Source organism: Sapajus apella, unplaced genomic scaffold (assembly GCF_009761245.1).
Source record: "Sapajus apella isolate SASKATOON/1434 unplaced genomic scaffold, GSC_monkey_1.0 scaffold69, whole genome shotgun sequence".
NCBI classification, from domain to species: Eukaryota; Metazoa; Chordata; class Mammalia; order Primates; family Cebidae; genus Sapajus; species Sapajus apella.
The window spans coordinates 9,226,793-9,245,091 of NW_022437009.1; the positions used below are offsets into that span (position 1 = coordinate 9,226,793).

At 38.8% G+C, this 18,299-nt stretch overlaps 1 long non-coding RNA gene across 1 annotated transcript; it reads left to right on the top strand.

Annotated features, from left to right (window-relative positions):
• Positions 1–902: 902 nt before the first annotated feature.
• Positions 903–16,830, top strand: LOC116531132. Its single transcript, XR_004260285.1, has 3 exons — positions 903–917; positions 5,067–5,074; positions 16,749–16,830. It is a non-coding gene; the product is annotated as an uncharacterized LOC116531132 (long non-coding RNA).
• The last annotated feature ends 1,469 nt before the right edge of the window (positions 16,831–18,299 follow it).

The window sequence follows — 18,299 nt, forward strand, 5'->3', positions numbered from 1 at the left end:
ACTGATCTTTTTACTTATTTGCATCATTTTGCCTTTTCAGATTGGTTTCTTTTACTTAGTAATATGCATTTAAGGTTACTTCATGTCTTTTCATAGCTTGATAGTTCATTTCTATTTTTAGCACCTAACGGTATTCTATTATCTAGATGTACCACAGTTTATTTATTTATTTATTTACTGAAAGACATCTTGTTTGCTTCCAAATGTTGGCGATTATGAATAAAGCTGCTTTGGACATTCATGTACAGGTTTTTGCATGGACATACGTTTTCAACTAATTTGAATAAATAGCAATGAGTGTGATTGCTTAATTTTGTTGTAAAAGTATATTCAGTATTGTGAGAAAATCCAAGAGTATACTCCAAAGTGTGTGTACCATTTTGCATTCCCACCAGCAATGAATGAAAGTCCCTGTTGCTCCACATCCTCACCCGCATTTGGAATTGTCAGTGTTTTGGTTTTTGGCCATTCTAATAGGTGTGTACTGGTCATCTTCTTATTTTCAATTTTGAATTGTAAGTACAGTTTTATATCGTATATGTAGTTTTGTATTTGTTACTTGATTAATGTTTTTCTCCCCATAGACTGTGAGTTCAGTGAGAGCAAAGACTAACTCTGTTTTTGCCCATCATTTTATCACTTATGTCCAGGACAATGCCTTGAGCATAATACACCCTTGATGAATATTTTAATGAATGAGTAAACACCCTGACTGGCTCATTTTGACCGAGGGCTTCTACATAAGAATCCAAGTCTACTGGAGTTGATGGAGCAGAGGCCAACCTGCTTAGATCATATCCTGGGACAGCAGTTTACCCAGGGCTGTCATAACTCAGTAGATGTATCTGGCCATTAGTTTTAGGTAGCTCCTCATTTACGCAGTTGCCCTTCATGTAAAATTTAAATTATTCAACCCAGTTTAACAAGCTTTGGACAAAGACAACTTTTTTCCTTTTTGTATTATCTCAGGAAATCTGACTTCTTCCTCAAGCACTTCTTCAGAGCTTCATGGATGTCTCTGTTTCTCAGGCTGTAAATGATGGGGTTAAGCGTGGGTGTCAGGACGGTGTAGAGCAGAGAGGCCCCTTTGCGCAAGAGTTGAGATGCATTGGCTGAAGGCACAAGGTATGTGGCAATCAGTGTCCCATAAAACACCATGACCACAGTGAGGTGGGAAGAGCAGGTAGAGAAGGCCCTTTTCCGGCCTGTGCCAGGTGGGATTCTTAGGATAGCAGAGAGGATGCAGGAGTAGGAGGCTACGATGAGGAGAAATGGGACCAGAGTTACTGCAGAAGAGGTAGCAAAGGCAATGATCTCAGTCACTGAGGTGTCCGAGCAGTGCAGAAGAGGTGGCAAAGGCAATGATCTCAGTCACTGAGGTGTCCGAGCAGGAGAGATGAAGTCACAAAAGAGGGGTGAAGTCACAAAAGAAGTGATCAATTTCATAGGGTCCACAGAATGTTAGTCTACACAGCAAGACTACGGTGCTTGCTGTGAGAAGGAAGCAGCAGAACCAAGAGCCAGCAGCCAGCCTGATGCACAGGGAGCCAGTCATGAGGACGCAGTAGTGCAGAGGCTGGCTGATGGCTAGGTAGCGATCATAGGACATTACAGCAAGCAAAAGGCACTCTGTGGCAGCCAGGGATCCAAAGAAGTAGAACTGTGCCAGGCAGCCAGCCACAGAGATAGTCTTCTGTTCAGCTATGATAATCAGCAACATTTTAGGGCTAATGTTAGAGGTATACCAGATCTCCAGAAAGGACAAGTTCACCAGGAAGAAGTACATAGGGGTGTGGAGGTGATGGCTGACCAAAACTAGAAGGACAATGAGGATGTTTCCAGAAACAGTTAAGATGTAGAAAACTAAAATTATCATAAAGAGGAAAATATTTAGCTGTCTGACGGAGGAGAATCCTCGGAGCACGAATTCCACTCTCACAGTTTGGTTTTCCCAGGACAGGATCACCATGCCTCAGCTTCACTAGAACAGAACACCCAGTGATAAAACAAGAAAATGCAGAAAGTTCTAGCTTACACAAAGGACATCAACAGTGAATGGTTTTTAAACCCCACTCAGGTTTTTGGAAGGCTTCTTATTTGACTGGAGAGAGATCATCTTTTTGTTTTTCAAGGTCTAAAATAGGAAAGAAAAAATTTGGAATAAGAACCTATGACTTCAATCTCCCTTTTTCTCTTTTATCTTCACTTCATCAGTAGCAATGTCAGTCTTTGAGGAAAGCAGAAACAGTAGAATGCAAAGGGGAAGGAGGACAAAGAAAGGGAGGAAGAATCACCTATTACATGCTCTTCCTGCATGTACTGTGTTAATCTGGTGAGTTATGAAAAGGAAGGTAGAAGATCTGAAGGGAGATAGAAAGGAAAGGAGGATGAGGAACACATTCCGGAGGATTTTAGAGCTCTCACAGAGAACCTAGAGAGTCACGAATCCAAGACAAAGAACCCTTCCTCTCCCACCTCAAACTTTGTTTATCTTGAGATGGCCCCGTCCTGTCAATCACGTATCCTTTTCTTTTCAGTTTCTTCCTGAGTTGGGAAGGAAGTTTTTTATTTCTGTTTCAGTTACGATGGCACTATCAAGAGAAAATCATGTGAATGTGAGGTTTGAGATTCTCTGATTCTTTTTTTTTTTTTTTTAGATTCAGTCTCATTCTGTCACCCAGGCTGGAATGCAGTGGTTCAATCTTGGCTCACTGCAACCTCTGCCTGCCAGGTTCAAGTGAGTCTCCTGCCTCAGCCTCCCAAGTAGCTGGGATTACAGGTGTGCACCACCATGCCCGGCTAATTTTTGTACTTCTAGTAAAGATGGGGTTTCATCTTGTTGGCCAAGCTGGTCTTGAATTCCTGACCTCAAGTGATTCTCCCGCCTTGGCCTCCGAAAGCTCTGGGATTACAAGTGTGAGCCACTGTCCCGGCCAAGATTTTCTGACCCTGAGGTCAGTGCCCATGCTGATATAACCCAGAAATGCCTTTTCTCACAATTTTAAATAGATAAAATCAGACCATTGAAAATATTTTATCTAGGACTGCAGTAAATGGGAAAAGAAAATTCAGAACTAAGTGGCCTAACACACTGTGTGCAGCCAACCAATAAGTGTAAGATAGGCTTGGGTTATTTCAGGTGAGCTAAGGAAGCCCAAGTCTCATCTGCAGTACCATCTTGGTTAAAGCCCAGCATACACCCCACTAAAAGGTTCACAGTGCCTAGACAGTCTCCCCCAATCACCCCAGAAAAACTGCTAAGGCCACAGGCAAGGTCTGAAGCTGAACCCACTTTAGTATTCTCCACTCCCTTGTGCTGGATCTGCACCTACTGAAGGTAGTTTTAGGGGGACCAGTTGGCTGCAGGAAAGCAAGTGGAGATGGGAAAACCCACACACAGGCACAGAGAGCACTGTGTGGCTATAATAATGAGGTGGCTACTATGAGTAGCCAGAGAGTACCAAACAAAGCCAGGAGCTCTGTTTATGCATCTGACTTTGAGCAAGTTGTTTAACAGTTTGGCATAAACTATAAAATGGGATATAAGACTGGAGAACGTAACATGTGCTAAATATGTACAAAAAGCATAAAACTGAAAAGACTGGGAAATCACTGTCTACTCAGGACTGCAGACACTACTTCAATTTACCGAGGAATTGCCCTTACTTTGAAGGGGGGCACTGGAAACAAATCTCAGTCTCCTTTGCAGTATCCTGCACTGCGTGTGTGTGTGTGTGTGTGTGTGTGTGTGTGTGTGTGTGTGTGTCTAACTGCATGAATAATTAATCTGTTCCTGCTATCTGTTCTCATACCAGTAGCCTTTGGCAATGCACTGATGGCATGTTTAAATTGATCCAGGGTCCTAGGAGCCATCTTGTGGAGCATCACTTCCAGCTTTCTAAGTGGCTTATAGAAATAACCTGGAATCTGTGCTGCCTGCCAGTCCTGGTGCCTAGATGATGCCCTGATGCCCAGAGGATACCCAGCAATTGGTGATTCAGACCCTGAACACATTGAGGGAGTATAGAGAAGGCGCAAAGAGAAAACTTCTCTCCATCTCCTGGAAAGCACACATGACGATCTGAGATCTCAGAGAGAGGGCTTCAGTTCTGACACAACACAGCCAAACTCCTGGCTGCTGCTGCTGCTAATGAGTGATGTTCTCTATCCCAGCCACTGTTCTAAGTGCTGAAAATATAGAACTAAATTTCATGATCACAACAACCCTATGTGCTGAGTGCTCTTATTACAGATGGAGGCACACTTGACATGGAGGCACAGAGATGTTAAATAACTTATCCATGATACTCATCTAAAAAATGGCAGAGATAAATTTAGACTCACTCTAGGACTGTCGTACCTAACCACTAACATTGCCTGTCATGGGGTCTGAGTACATAGGCTCACGTGCATCATCTCACAGAGGTAGGAAGAGAAAAGTTTTCACAGGGCAACCTTTCATCCTGGTCTTAACTTCAGGGAAAATGAGGCCTACTTTGTTGCTTTGTGAGGGTACAATCCCATGAAGAGTCACACTCTCTCACAGCTTTCTGTATCATCTCCTGAACTTGCCTTCACACTGCTACTTTTTTTTTTTTTTTTTTTTTGGAGACGGAGTTTCGCTCTTGTTACCCAGGCTGGAGTGCAATGGCGCGATCTCGGCTCACCGCAACCTCCGCCTCCTGGGTTCAGGCAATTCTCCTGCCTCAGCCTCCTGAGTAGCTGGGATTACAGGCACGCACCACCATGCCCAGCTAGTGTTTTGTAGTTTTTAGTAGAGACAGGGTTTCACCATGTTGACCAGGATGGTCTCGATCTCTTGACCTCGTGATCCACCCGCCTCGGCCTCCCAAAGTGCTGGGATTACAAGTGTGAGCCACCGCGCCCGGCCCACACTGCTACTTTTATGTGCACAGGGCATTACCACTTCCCCTCTACCAGGCAATTACATTCTGCTGCGGGACTGCCTCACCACCTGGATACAGGGCAGAGCCCCATGATGGAGAATGGAAAGCCAGGTGAAAACAGGAGAGAATTGACTAGAAAGACAGTGAGGCCTGTGAGAGCACAGGCTGTAAAACAAAACAAGCTGGTTTCAAATTGCCACTCAGCCACAAAGACATTTAGCAAAGTCAAATTCGATAACCTTTAAGGGAAAAACAATTCTACTATCTCCAGGTCTGTGCAGAAAGAGGCCTTCAAGGGCAGCAGAGAAGCCGGTGATACTGACCCGTAGCATGCAGCCGCTATCTCCTCCCTCATCTCCTCAGCAGAAGTGAGCGACTTTGAAAAGGATGTTATTGAAAAAGCTAGAGGTGTGAACTGTTAACATGCTCTTATGTTAACTCTGCTCACAAAAGGCAGCTTGACCCTAGAGCCACAGCCTAGCAAATTGCACAATATGTCTGTAAATGATGCTGGTACAGGGCTGAGCCCAGGCAATGTGCTCAGTAAGTGGCAGTGCTTTCCCCCCATTCTCTCCTCTTCAGCTCTTTCTCCTCTACTCCCTCCTTTCCTTCCAAATATGCCCAGCACAGTTAACGTTGTCTATAGGTAACTGGATTCTTTCAGGAAGGACTCTGCTCCCCTTTCACTGGAGATGTTCCACGAGAAAAACACGTGAGGACAACTAAAGGAGACTACAGCAGTAGAGAATTTTTTGACTTTAATGATTTTAACATTCCTTTCAAACTTGAGATTCTTTTTTCCAATTGCGAAGCATTTCATCCCCCCAGGACATGCACACAAATCAAGTTCAAGGGAAAGATAAGAGGCTTATCACAAAGCCAAGAAGAAACACAAGTACTCGGTGAATCATCACGGGCTTTGTAATTTCCACTAACGACAACAAATCAGGGGAGGACTCCGGGGCTATCTGAATAGGATCTACCCTCTTAGCTGAACTAAGCCGTGGGTGAACAATTCAGCCAGCATCTAGCCAATGACAAGGACAGTTGACTCATGCCAGGTGATGGTCATTTCAAGTGAACAACTGAGCAACCAATACAAAATAGTGTATTTAATAAAGTAGGCAATTGTACACACTGACTCATCTAGCACATTACAGACTCAAAACAGGAAAGATTCAAGTGTACACCATCAGAATAGATGAGCTTTACCTGTCAGTGCCTTACAGGAACCCACGCCCAGTTTGGGGAGCCGGACCACAATGACTACGGCATGCATGTCACCTCCCCTGGATTCATAGAGCTGGGCTAGACACCTGGAATACTTTTATCCAGAAATACGCCACGTAGTGCATTTGACAAAAACTAAGTCAGAGCTGTCTCTCCCCATGAACGTCGGACACTTGAGTTTTGGCCTCATTTCTCAACCTCCTTTTTCCATATAAATTTGAGTCCCTCTGTGGGCAAAGCCATCATCTCCCCTGATACTGGTGCTCATGGGCATTTCCCAAATGACTCTGGTGGGGAATTGCTGTTTACCTTACAAATTCTATGAAACCACGTTACCTTTACTTTAAAGAAAATGTGTTTTTCCTCCTTGCTTTGCATTAAGCTTTTACTTTGATAGTGAATTTTTTTATTTATATGATCTTTATAAAGAGATTTAATTGAAAATGCATGATTATACTGTGCTTTAGGGGAATGGATTAAAATAATATTTTGAAGAAATAATTCAAATTGTTTCTACTCCTAGAAGAAAAATTGCTGTGCATCTCTTTAGTGTCACACGTTTGATAGGGAACAATTGTACTAGTAACCATTTATTGTCAAAACCGTCAATTAGGATTCTAAAGAACTTGCGTCCTCCTGAATTCTTGTCATTGATTAAAAATAGTGACTGAGGCTAGTTCTGTTCTAGGAAATTTAAGTTCATGATGGAAACATTATGGAATTAAAGTTCATATTTACCGACAGGTATTAGCAAACGGGAGAGACATTTGCTCAAACTAACAAATTAATGCAGCTCTCTAATAAGTGAAACAAATGCAACGATGAAGTAAACACTAAATTGAAACTATCTTATTTGTTCTTTAGAACTGAATTTTTTTTTTTTTTTTTTTTTGGTCTATCATATAGTACCCAGACTTCCTGCAATCTTGCCCTTATTGATATCTCTTTACTAAGTATCTAATGTATGCCAGCCTAACTATCTATCATCCTCACAACCGCTCTGTGTATTGCCATTTGACAAATGAGGACATCCAGGCTCTGAGAGAGCTTCTCATTCAGAATTGCCCAGGTGGAGGACTGTGAGGGAGCTGTAAGCAAACTGCATGCCCCATGAAGACAGAATGTGTCTGTCTCATTACTACTCTGTACTTAGCTCCTATCTTGGAGCCTGTCACATAGCAAAGGTTTCAAGATTTATCAGTTAGAGCAATGAACAAATATGGAGCAACTGTCTGACTCCTTCAAATTTAGTGTCCTTTACATTTTAGCAAACTGCACAAATGGTATTGTCAGCAAGACAGGTTAGAGGAAGGACTCTAGAGTCTGAATTGAAACTGATTGGATGGTAGAAGCAGTACTGATGCTAAAAAAAACTTTAAATGGCAAATGATACTTTTAAAAAGTCAAAGACCACTGATGAAAACCACAAAGATTATTTTATTTAGAGCAAGACCATTTCTGAGAAGCCTGTTTCAAGCATTTGAGCCATTTAGTTATTTTGCAGAAAGGCTATTTTTCAATTTCTAAGAGATCATTCTCCTTTTAGAAAGAAGAGATATGTATTTTTTGAAATCAAGCCACTAATACAGATTAATTCAGGAACAGAAACTTCAAATATATTCTAAAGGGGTACAGATTCAGGTAAATACTTGACTCAATCTGTATAGCACAATACAAGAAGCAATTATAACTCTGATCCTTTGACTTCAGGAAAGATTGCAATTCTACTCTTTATATACTGTTAGTCTTTAAAAGGCAAAAAAAAAAAAAATCTAAAAAGAAAATGTAAAAGCCTGAAATAAAAGGATTTTTGAGCCCAATGTGTCTTCAGGTACTCACATGGTTGTGAATATGACTATATGGATATCATGAAAAATTAACTATTTTTGGCTGCCTATTACTTTTTTTTCCTTCTTTGTCTCATCCTGTAAGAGCACCAAGTCCTATTTTATCTCAAAGAATTTGTGATTGTTGGCTCTGAGTAGAACATACTCTGCTTTTATTTCTGCATGATGGGTATCATCATTTCCATGCATTTTTTTTTTATTTCCTTGGTAATTGACTGTGTCTGCTACTAGACTGTAATCCCACAAAAGCAAGGAACTCTTCTGTCTGGTCTAAATCTGTATCCCACTGCCAAGAACAGTATCTATCACATAGCAGAGAATAATTATTTGCAGAAAATAATAAGAACAAAAATCAGTGGTATTACCACGAAGCTTGCAGCTGTTCTTAAGAATTGGGTTCCAACCCAAATGCCCATTGATGATAGACTGGACAAGGAAAATGTGGCACATATATACCATGGAATACTATGCAGCCATAAAAAATGTTGAGTTCATATCCTTTGTAGGGACATGGATGAATCTGGAAACCATCATTCTCAACAAGCTGACACAAGAACAGAAAATCAAACACCGCATGTTCTAACACATAGGTGGGTATTGAACAATGAGAACACATGGACATAGGGAGGGGAGCATCACACAGTGGGGTCTGTTGGGGAGGACTAGGGGAGGGACAGCATGGGGTAGGGAGGTTGGGGAGGGATAATATGGGAAGAAATGCCAGATATAGGTGATGGAGGGATGGAGGCAACAAAACACATTGTCATGTATGTATCTATGCAACAATCCTTCATGATCTGCACATGTACCCCAGAAAATAAAGTACAATAATATATATATATATATATAAAGAATTGGATTCCCAAGGCCAGCTGTTAGAAGCTTGTTATCTTCCTTAGGGACTTTGCCCTCCAGGGAAAAATTATGCTTCTGTGCCTAACCAGCCCCAAGCTGTCCTCACGTGCATATCACAGACAGAGGCAGTGTGGACCACACAACCTTGCTTCTTAACTTTTCTAGAAAGTATTACTTTAAAATACTTTCACATTTTAAAATTAATTTAAAATGTGAATATTAAATAAATATATTACTCATTGTACAAGTTTTAAGTAAAGATAAATATTTTAAAATAGTATATACAAACACCAAGTATAGATTAGCTTCTCAAAGGTTTTTTAGTTGTTGTCTGGGCCTCGATAGCAAAGTTAACCTGAATCTTTACTTAGAGCCAGAGCACTGTGGGGAACGTGGACTGTTCCAGCACTTGGGCTTAGGCTCCCTTGATAAGTGGTGCAAGTTCAACCTCACTTTGCTGTTTATATCCTGTGACAGAGAGGTACTAATTAACTGTTAATTGACTTGTGAGCATTACCATATCCAAAAGTTAACAGATGGAGAGAGGAAGGCGAATTTCTTTTTGCTTTGTAAGACTTCAGTCTCTTTTTGCTTTGTAAGGCTTCATTTCAAAATTTGTCTTAATCTTTATTTCTTGCTATTTTCTTGTGAAAAGGAAGAGCATACAGGACTATTTCTCTCCTTGAGCCTACATGAATTGGTGGGTCCCTTCCAATCAGAAAAGATTTTCCTGGAAACTATGGCTCTAATGCATTTTTTCCAAATTTATCTTTCTAAACCTGTTCTCCAGACATTGTGCTTGAGAGTTCTGAGGGAAGGGACTTGCTTGCCTACATAATTATTAGGTTTTAGGGCTGCATTTGGATTACATCTTCATTCTTTTATTGACTATGTACACTGTGCTAATTTGATACTGCAGACAGAAAATTATGAAGGCACACTGCTCGCCGTCCTGTGATTTATATTCCAATTAGGGAAGTTGATGTACAAACATCTAGATAATAATAAAAGGAGAGTTTAGTACAACCATTTAAAAAAGAAAGCTGAAACACAAGGAAGGTAGAAAAAAAATTGTCTAAGTTCCCCTATTTCATCATCAATAGAACTATAGAACCCAGCTCTGATTCCAGCTTCTGTATGCTTGACACAAGTTTCCAAATAACCAAGGAATTGACTAGTCTTTTTATAGACCCTTTATCACTGGCTTCCTTTCCTAGAAGTTGTAGAAATCTTTGCCACAGGGAAATTGTAAAACACTCCCCCAGTTTCTTGCTCCCGTTTGGTAGCCAGATCCGGAAAGCAGAGTGGGAGAGCTCCAGAGGGTCCTCGCATAGTCACCACTTTTAGGTTGCCCCTTCCTGACTGCTGTGCTCTGGCAGGACAGTGGGGCTACAGTGCACACGATTGCCTTAGCCAGCTTGGTCTTTTATCTCCAAGTTACCACCAGATAGCAAAGACTTCACCATAGAAGGAAATCAGATTTCCCTTTATTAAATTTACGCAAAAATAAAAAGTCCATACTACCCAAAGTGATCTACAGATTCAACTGAATCCTTATCAAAATACCAAGGATATTTTGCACAGAAATAGAAAAAACAATCCTAAAATGTGTATGAAATTACAAAATACCCTAAAGCTATCTTGAGTAAAGAGAACAAAACCAGAGGCATTACACTACCTGACTTTAAGATACGCTGCAAAGCAATAGTAACCAAAGAGCATGTTGCTGGTATAGAAATAGACATATAGACAAATGGAACAGAATAGAGAGCTCAGAAATAAATTCACACATTTACAGCCAACTCATTTTTGACAAAGGTGCCAAGAACACACGTTGGAGAAAGGACTGTCTCTTCAATAAACAGTGCTGGGAAAACTGGATATCCATATGCAGAAGGATGAAACTAGACCCCTCTCTCTCACCACTTACAAAAATCAACTCAAAACTGAATAAAGGCTTAAATGTAAGACCAAAAGCTATGAAGCTACTAGAGAAAAACATGACATTGGTTTGGGCGAGAATATTTTTTTAATAAGACTTCAAAAACAGACAACAAGAACAAAAGTAGACAAATGGAATGACAGCAAACTAAAAAGCTTCTGCACAGCAAAGGAAACAATCAACAGGGTGAAGAGACAGCCTGAAAAATGAGAGAAAATGTTCTCAAACTATGCATCTCACAAGCTGTTAATATCCAGAGTATATAAATAATATAAGTAACTCATAGCAAAAGAACAAGCAACCTAATTTTTTAAATGAGAAAAAAACCTGAATAGGCATTTCAGATATTTTACCCAAGACAAACAGCCAACATTACATGAAAAAAATGCCCAACATCACTAATCATTAGGGAAATGCCAATCAAAACCACCATATCACCTCAGTCCAGTTAGAATGGCTATTATCAAAAAGATAAAAATAACAAATGCTGGCGAGGGTATGGGGAAAGTGGAACTCTTATACACTGTAGGTGGAAAGGTAAATTTCTATAGCTATTATGGAAAACAGTATGGAGTTTCCTCCAAAAATTGAAAATAGAATGGCCATGTGATCCAACAGTCTTACTATTGGTATTTATCCAAAGGAAATAAAAGCAATATATTGAGGAGATATCTGCACCCTCATGCTTATTGCAGCACTATTCACAACGGTCAATATATGACATCAGACTAAGTGTCTATCAATGGATGAATAAATAAAGCAAATGTGATATATATACGCACACACACACATTTATGGACTACTATTCAGCCTTAAAAAAGAGTGAAATCCTGTCATTTGCAACAACATGAATAAACCTAGAGGATATTATGTTAAGTGAAATAAGCCAAGCACAGAAGGACAAACATTGCATGATCTCACTCACATATGAGATCTAATAAGTTAGTCTCATAGAAATAGAGAGTAGAATAGTGGTTACCAGAGACTGGGAAGAGTAAGGAAGAGAGAGGATTAGGAGAGATTGGTCACTGTGTACCATGGTACGTTAGAGGGGAGGAAAAAGTTCTGGTGTTCTGTTGTATAGTGGGGTGAATACAGTCAACAAAAATCTATTGTATACTTCAAAATAGCTAGAAGAGAGGATTTTGAATATTCTCACCATGAAGAAATGACAAGTGTTTGAAGTGATGAATATGCTGTTTACCCTGGTTTGATCATTACTCTATATATACTATATCTATGTATAGGATCATTACACTATGTATACAGACACACACACACACACACACACACAAATATAGATATATGGAAACATCACACTGTACCCCACAAATATGTGCAATTATTATGCATTAATTAAAAGCAAAATAAAACATAAAAATAACTTTGTATATTATTTGATGAAATGAAAATATTTTTGTTATAGTGGATAAAATAAAATATATTATTAAAATTTTAAAGTTTGTTATCTGAAGACAGTTTTAAATTGCATGGAGTTGTAAAAAAAAAAAATAGAGAGAAAGCCCATGTACCTTTTTCCCAACTTCCTCCCAATGAACACATCTTGCAAAACTATATCACAATATCACAACTATGGCATTGATACAGTTAAGATAAAGGATATTGACTATTTACATCACTCCAAAATTCCTCATGTTGCCTTTATATAGCCAGCCCCATATCCCTCTCACCACCACCTCTCATTAATTCCTAGCAAACACCAACTTGCTCTACACTTTTATAACTTTTTCTCCATTTCTATAATTTCAAGAATGTTTTGTATATGGAATAATACAGTACCTAATATTTTGGCACTGGCTTTTTTCACTAAGCATATTTTTCTGGAGATTCATCCGGAGAATAATTTATCCAGAGATGTCGCATGTATCAATAGCTGATTCCATTTTATTGCTGAGAAGTAGTCTATGGCACGGATGTAGTAGTTTGTTCAACAATTTACCAGTTCAAAGACATCTGAGTTTTTTCCAGTTGTTGGCTATTACTATAAAGCTGCTATAAATATTTGTGTACAGGTTTTATGCAAATATGTTTTTTCTTTTTCTAGAATAAATGCCCAGGAGCACAATTGCTGGTTGAATGATGGTTGCAGGCTTACTGTTTTGAGAAGTTGCAAAACTGTTTTTCTAGAACAGTTGTACCATTTTATACTTTCACCAGTAATGTATGAATAATTCAGATTTTCTAGATCTTTGCTAGCATTTGATGTTATCACTATTTTTTGAATTTTTTAATTGAGGTAAAATTCACATTAAAAAAGTTCGGCACTTTAACCATTTCAAAGTGTAAATTAAATAACTTATAAAACATTCACAATATTGTGCAACCATCACCACTGTGTAATCCCATCTCATTTGCATTAACCCAAAAAGAACTCCCATACCTATTCAGCAGTCACTGTTCATTCTCTTTCTACTTCTAACCTCTGACAACCACTGTTCTATGTTTTGTTTCTATGGATCTGCCTATTTTGGGCATTTCACATAGATGGAATTATGTAATATATGACCTTTGGGTCTCATTTTTTTTCACATAATACAATGTTTTCAAGGTTGATCAAGTAATTATAACATGTATCAGTACTTCATTCAGTACTTCATTATTTTTATGGTTGAATAATATTCTATTGTATGGAAATACCATGATTTGAATCTACCACAATTTATTTATGTATATATTTATTTATTTATTGACATGTGAGAATCAATACAAAGTATATATTTTTTTCAAACCACAGAATTCTTAATCCCAGAGCCACACTATAAATTTCTCAGAATTGTAAGCCATTAACATTTTTCTAAACAATGCAGTCCAGCCAGAGATGAAGATAATTTCCAACCGGCAGGAATGCAGTATATATTAGGTTTCCCTAAGAATGAAGCTCAAATTAGCATTTCCCTTAATTCTCCCATAGCCACTCCAACAACAGAAGCAGAAACAGTACACGTATTCATGCCACTCAGCTCTGAAAAGAGGTTCAAGGTGGGTCTTGGCCAGTGGAGGAGGAAAGGCGTCCGGGACTTTAGTTAATCATCAGTAGGGACAGAGAGGAATTATTTCCCTTGGAAAACAACAGGTTCCTTTCATATATTTTTGTGGCCAGAAACTGAGGTGAATTTCAGTGGGAGTAATGAAAGAAATAGGAGAGCCATTTCTCCATGAACTCCTATGAACTCCATTTTAACTTCTGACAAAAGTTAACTTTATTTATATAATCATGTTGAAAACAATAATCACAACCAAAAAGGTCCTATAAACCTGTAAGAGGTGTCAGTCAAAGGGATTCACATTCCGACCTTGAATTTTAAGAAGACCTTAAAAGGCCTAGACTTGGATTAAAATAAACATAATACTCCAAAGTAAAAGAGGCACCATAAAAAAATCAACTCGGCCAGGTGCGGTGGCTCACACCTGCAGTCCTAACACTTTGGGAGGCTGAGGCGGGTGGATCTCGAGGTCAGGAGTACAAGACCAGCCTGGCCAAGATGGTGAAACCCTGTCTCAATTAAAAAAAAAAAAAAAATCAACTCAAAACATCCAAACAATGGCTAGATAATGAATGTACGGTTTTTGTTTTGCTTTTTAGTTGCAAAGCTTTTCAGTATCTCAGATTAGTGTATGTTCATAAAACAATGCTCAGTTATTTTACTAGTTGCTTATAAAACAGACTTTTAACTCAAGGACAATGCCTCTTTCATAATAATCAGAGAAATAATCAACTGCTATAAAACGGGGAAAAAGTAGAAGAAAATACAGTCAGCCTCAATAATAAAAAGACAAAATCTGGAAGGGTTACTCTGCTTAAAAGGAGATTAACCAGGATTATTTAAATACCATAATACAAGAGCTCCTGCTCACTTACAACTGCAGAAACCAATTTTGTTTGCTAGATCACCATTACCTTTGCTAGTACGCTTACAGACCACCACTCAGAAGTTATCTTTTTGTGCTGAAAAACATTCAAATCCCTTGTTCACCCAATACAGAATATCGCGAGGTGATGCACATGCAAACTCTTCCTGAGGAATTTATGCATGCAAGTCTGCAACCCAACAGCATGGCATGCAGCAAGGGCGTGGTAACTTCACAAGTCTGAGCATTGGAAATGCACGTGCAGTGTTCACAGCCATGGACATCCATTCTTCTGCAATCTCATCTACTCACAAATTAGCTTTCACCCTAGATCCCAAAGAAAGGCAGGGTAATTGCTGCAAATTTGTTAAGGGGACAGAAGAAAGGTAACTTGTGTACAAAATAATGCACAATGCATGCATCTGGGTTTGTGTGTCTTATTACTAACCTCGCTTAAGAATTATTAAGCTAAGAGTCACAACATCAGGTTTTGCTTTCTGCCCCCCACACACAAAAAAAGACAGTAGTAATTCCTGTCAGGTTAGGTACAGCTGTGACAACAAAGGTCATGAAATGACAATGTTACTGAAGCTTAAAGCCACCCTTTAAAATGCATACTATCTCTCAAAACAATTATCATCTATTTACCTCTACACGTTATTTTTTCAAGATGACTGACCTGGCTTTCCTTTTAAGGATCTAGTTTCAGGCTGCACATACATATTAGTCAGTTTAAGCTAATCAGCCATGTGTTAGCTAACTAGACAATCAGCCAGCATGTACAATTTTCCATCTTCAATGATTTGGGCCTTTAGAGATGTGGTGCAAAAGCCAGTATGGAATTTGGGTAGAAAAACCGTATACTATACTGGCAAGAATACAAGAAAACAGGTTAGGTGCAGTGGCTCACACCTGTAATCCCAGCACTTTGGGAGGGTGAGGCAGGCAGATCACCTGAGGTCAAAAGTTTGAGAATAGGCGGGTGAACATGGTGAAACCCAGTCTGTACTAAAATTACAAAAATTAGCCAGACTTGGTGTGGGTGCCTGTAGTCCCAGCTACTCAGGAAGCTGAGGCTGGAGAATCACTTGAACCGGGAGGCAGAGGTGCAGTGAGCCGAGATCATATCACTGCACTCCAATCTGGGAGACAGAGCAAGACTCCATTCCAAAAAAAAAAAAAAGAAAGGAAACAAGAAAATACTTTCTGGCAAACAGTCAATATAAAATGAGGGAAAGGGGGAGGAAATATTTCCTCTCATGTTGCCAACTAAGAATTTTGTTAAGAATCCCAATAAATAAGCAAAGTCTATTTCAACCTAAAGAAACAGGTTCTTCATAATTCGATGTACCTTAAGGGGCCAAGAAGATTAACAGCCAGGATATGTAGACTGGGAGACTATGTACACCCTTCCTATAGTGCCTTCCAGTTAGGGCTTTGATGTACTAAGGCCCTGACCCATAGCCAGCTGCAGCCACTGTGCAAACATTAAGAGAAACTAAATTTTGCAAATTTTGCCCACTTTTTATTAATACGTACATAGTAAAAAGAATATAAAATATTTCTCCATGAGCTTAATAGTGCAAAAGCATTCAAAGATTTTCATGCCAGTTCACATTATACTGTGTTGCTTTTGTAGGGAAAATTATTTTGTAAAAGAATGCTCTCTCGGGCCGGGCGCGGTGGCTCAAGCCTGTAATCCCAGCACGGAGGCCGAGGCGGGTGGATCACGAGGTCAAGAGATCGAGACCATCCTGGTCAACATGGTAAAACCCCGTCTCTACTAAAAATACAAAAAATTAGCTGGGCATGGTGGTGCGTGCCTGTAATCCCAGCTACTCAGGAGGCTGAGGCAGAAGAATTGCCTGAGCCCAGGAGGCGGAGGTTGCGGTGAGCCGAGATCCCACCATTGCACTCCAGCCTGGGTAACAAGAGCAAAACTCCTTCTCTTCAGTATCCTAATAAAATACCCAAATGCTCTCTCCCAGAAAAAGCATTTGGGTATATTATTAGGATACTGAAGAATTTGTCCACATTTAAAGAAACATTCCAATTTTATTCCTTTCAGAAAAAGCATTAAAACCACTCAGACTTCAGTTCTAGGGGTTATTTATAAGCCTGCAGCAAGCATTCCATTGAGATAAGTAAAATGTGACTGTCATGATGAATGGAATTCTCCTTGATACTAGAATGTTACTGGTGTAGCAACTCAAACTCTGCAGATCATAGCGAAAACCTGTATACATTCTTACAGTAATTCAATGCTCATCGATACAATCCAGGATGCTCACAAAGTCCAATTAAAATCCACAAAATCCACCAGCTCTGGTTGATAAGTGCTTTAAAAAATAAATCTGACAACCTTTGCTTTTACTTCTCTGCATAACCACAATTTATGTATCCATTCATCAGTTGATGGAAATTTGGGTTGCCTTAATTTTTTGGCTATTATGATAATGCTGCTATGCATATTCATGTACAAGTTTTTGTTCAAACATCTGTTTTCAATTATCTGAAATTCCTGGATAATATGATAATTCTATGTTTAATATATTGAAAAACTCCTAATCTCCTTTCGACAGCAACTGTATCATTTCACATTATCAGTAGCAATGTATGAGGATTCCAGTTTCTCCACATTCTTGCTAACATTTGCTATTTTTCTTTTTAAAATTAATATTATAGCTATCCTAGTGGGTATAAGGTAGTATAAAACTGTGGTTTTGATTTGCAATTCCCAGTGACTGGTGATATTGAATGTCTTTTGATGTGCTTATTGGTCTTTTGTATATCTTCTTTGGAGAAATGTCTATTCAAGTCCTTTGTCCAGTTTTAAATTGGGTTGTCTTTTTGCTATTGACTTGTAAGTGTTCTTTTTATACTCTGATTACCAGATTTTATCAGATATATGGTTGCAGATATTTTCTCCAATTCTGTGAGTTGTCTTTTCCCTTTCTTGATGATATGCCTTGATGCAGGAAAGTTTTAAATTTTCATGAAGCTCAACTTATCATTTTCTCTTTTGGGGCTTTTGGTATCAAATCTAAGGAATCTATAGCAAGATCATGAAGATTTATTGCTACATTTTCTTCTAAAATTTTATAACTGTAGCTTCTAAATTTTTTATAGCTTCTAAATTTTAGAAGAAAACTTTCATTTTCATATTATTCATTGTTAGCATATCAAGCTATAAAATTTAGGTCTTTGAATGATTCTGAGTTGTATTCTGTATATGATGTGAGCCTACATTCTTTTATATGTCAATATCAAGTTGTCCATCATCATGTCCACCATGATGTCAACCATCATTTGTTGAAAAAACAATTTTTTTCCACATTGAATTGTCTTTGACCTCTGTCAAAAATGAATTGTCCATGAATGTAAGAGTTTATAATCGCACTCTGAATTCTGTTCTATTGCCCTATGTGTCTGTCCTTATGCCAGTACCATATTATGTTTGGTTTCTGTGGCATTGAAATATATTTTGAAATTGGGAAATGTAAATTCTTCAACTTCTTCTTTTTTTCCAAAATTGTTTGACCAGGATCTGTTGTAATTCTACATGAACATCAAGATCAGATTTTCCATTTGTGCAAAAAATGAAATTCAGATTTTGAGAAGGATTCTTATGAATCTGTATGTCTGTAT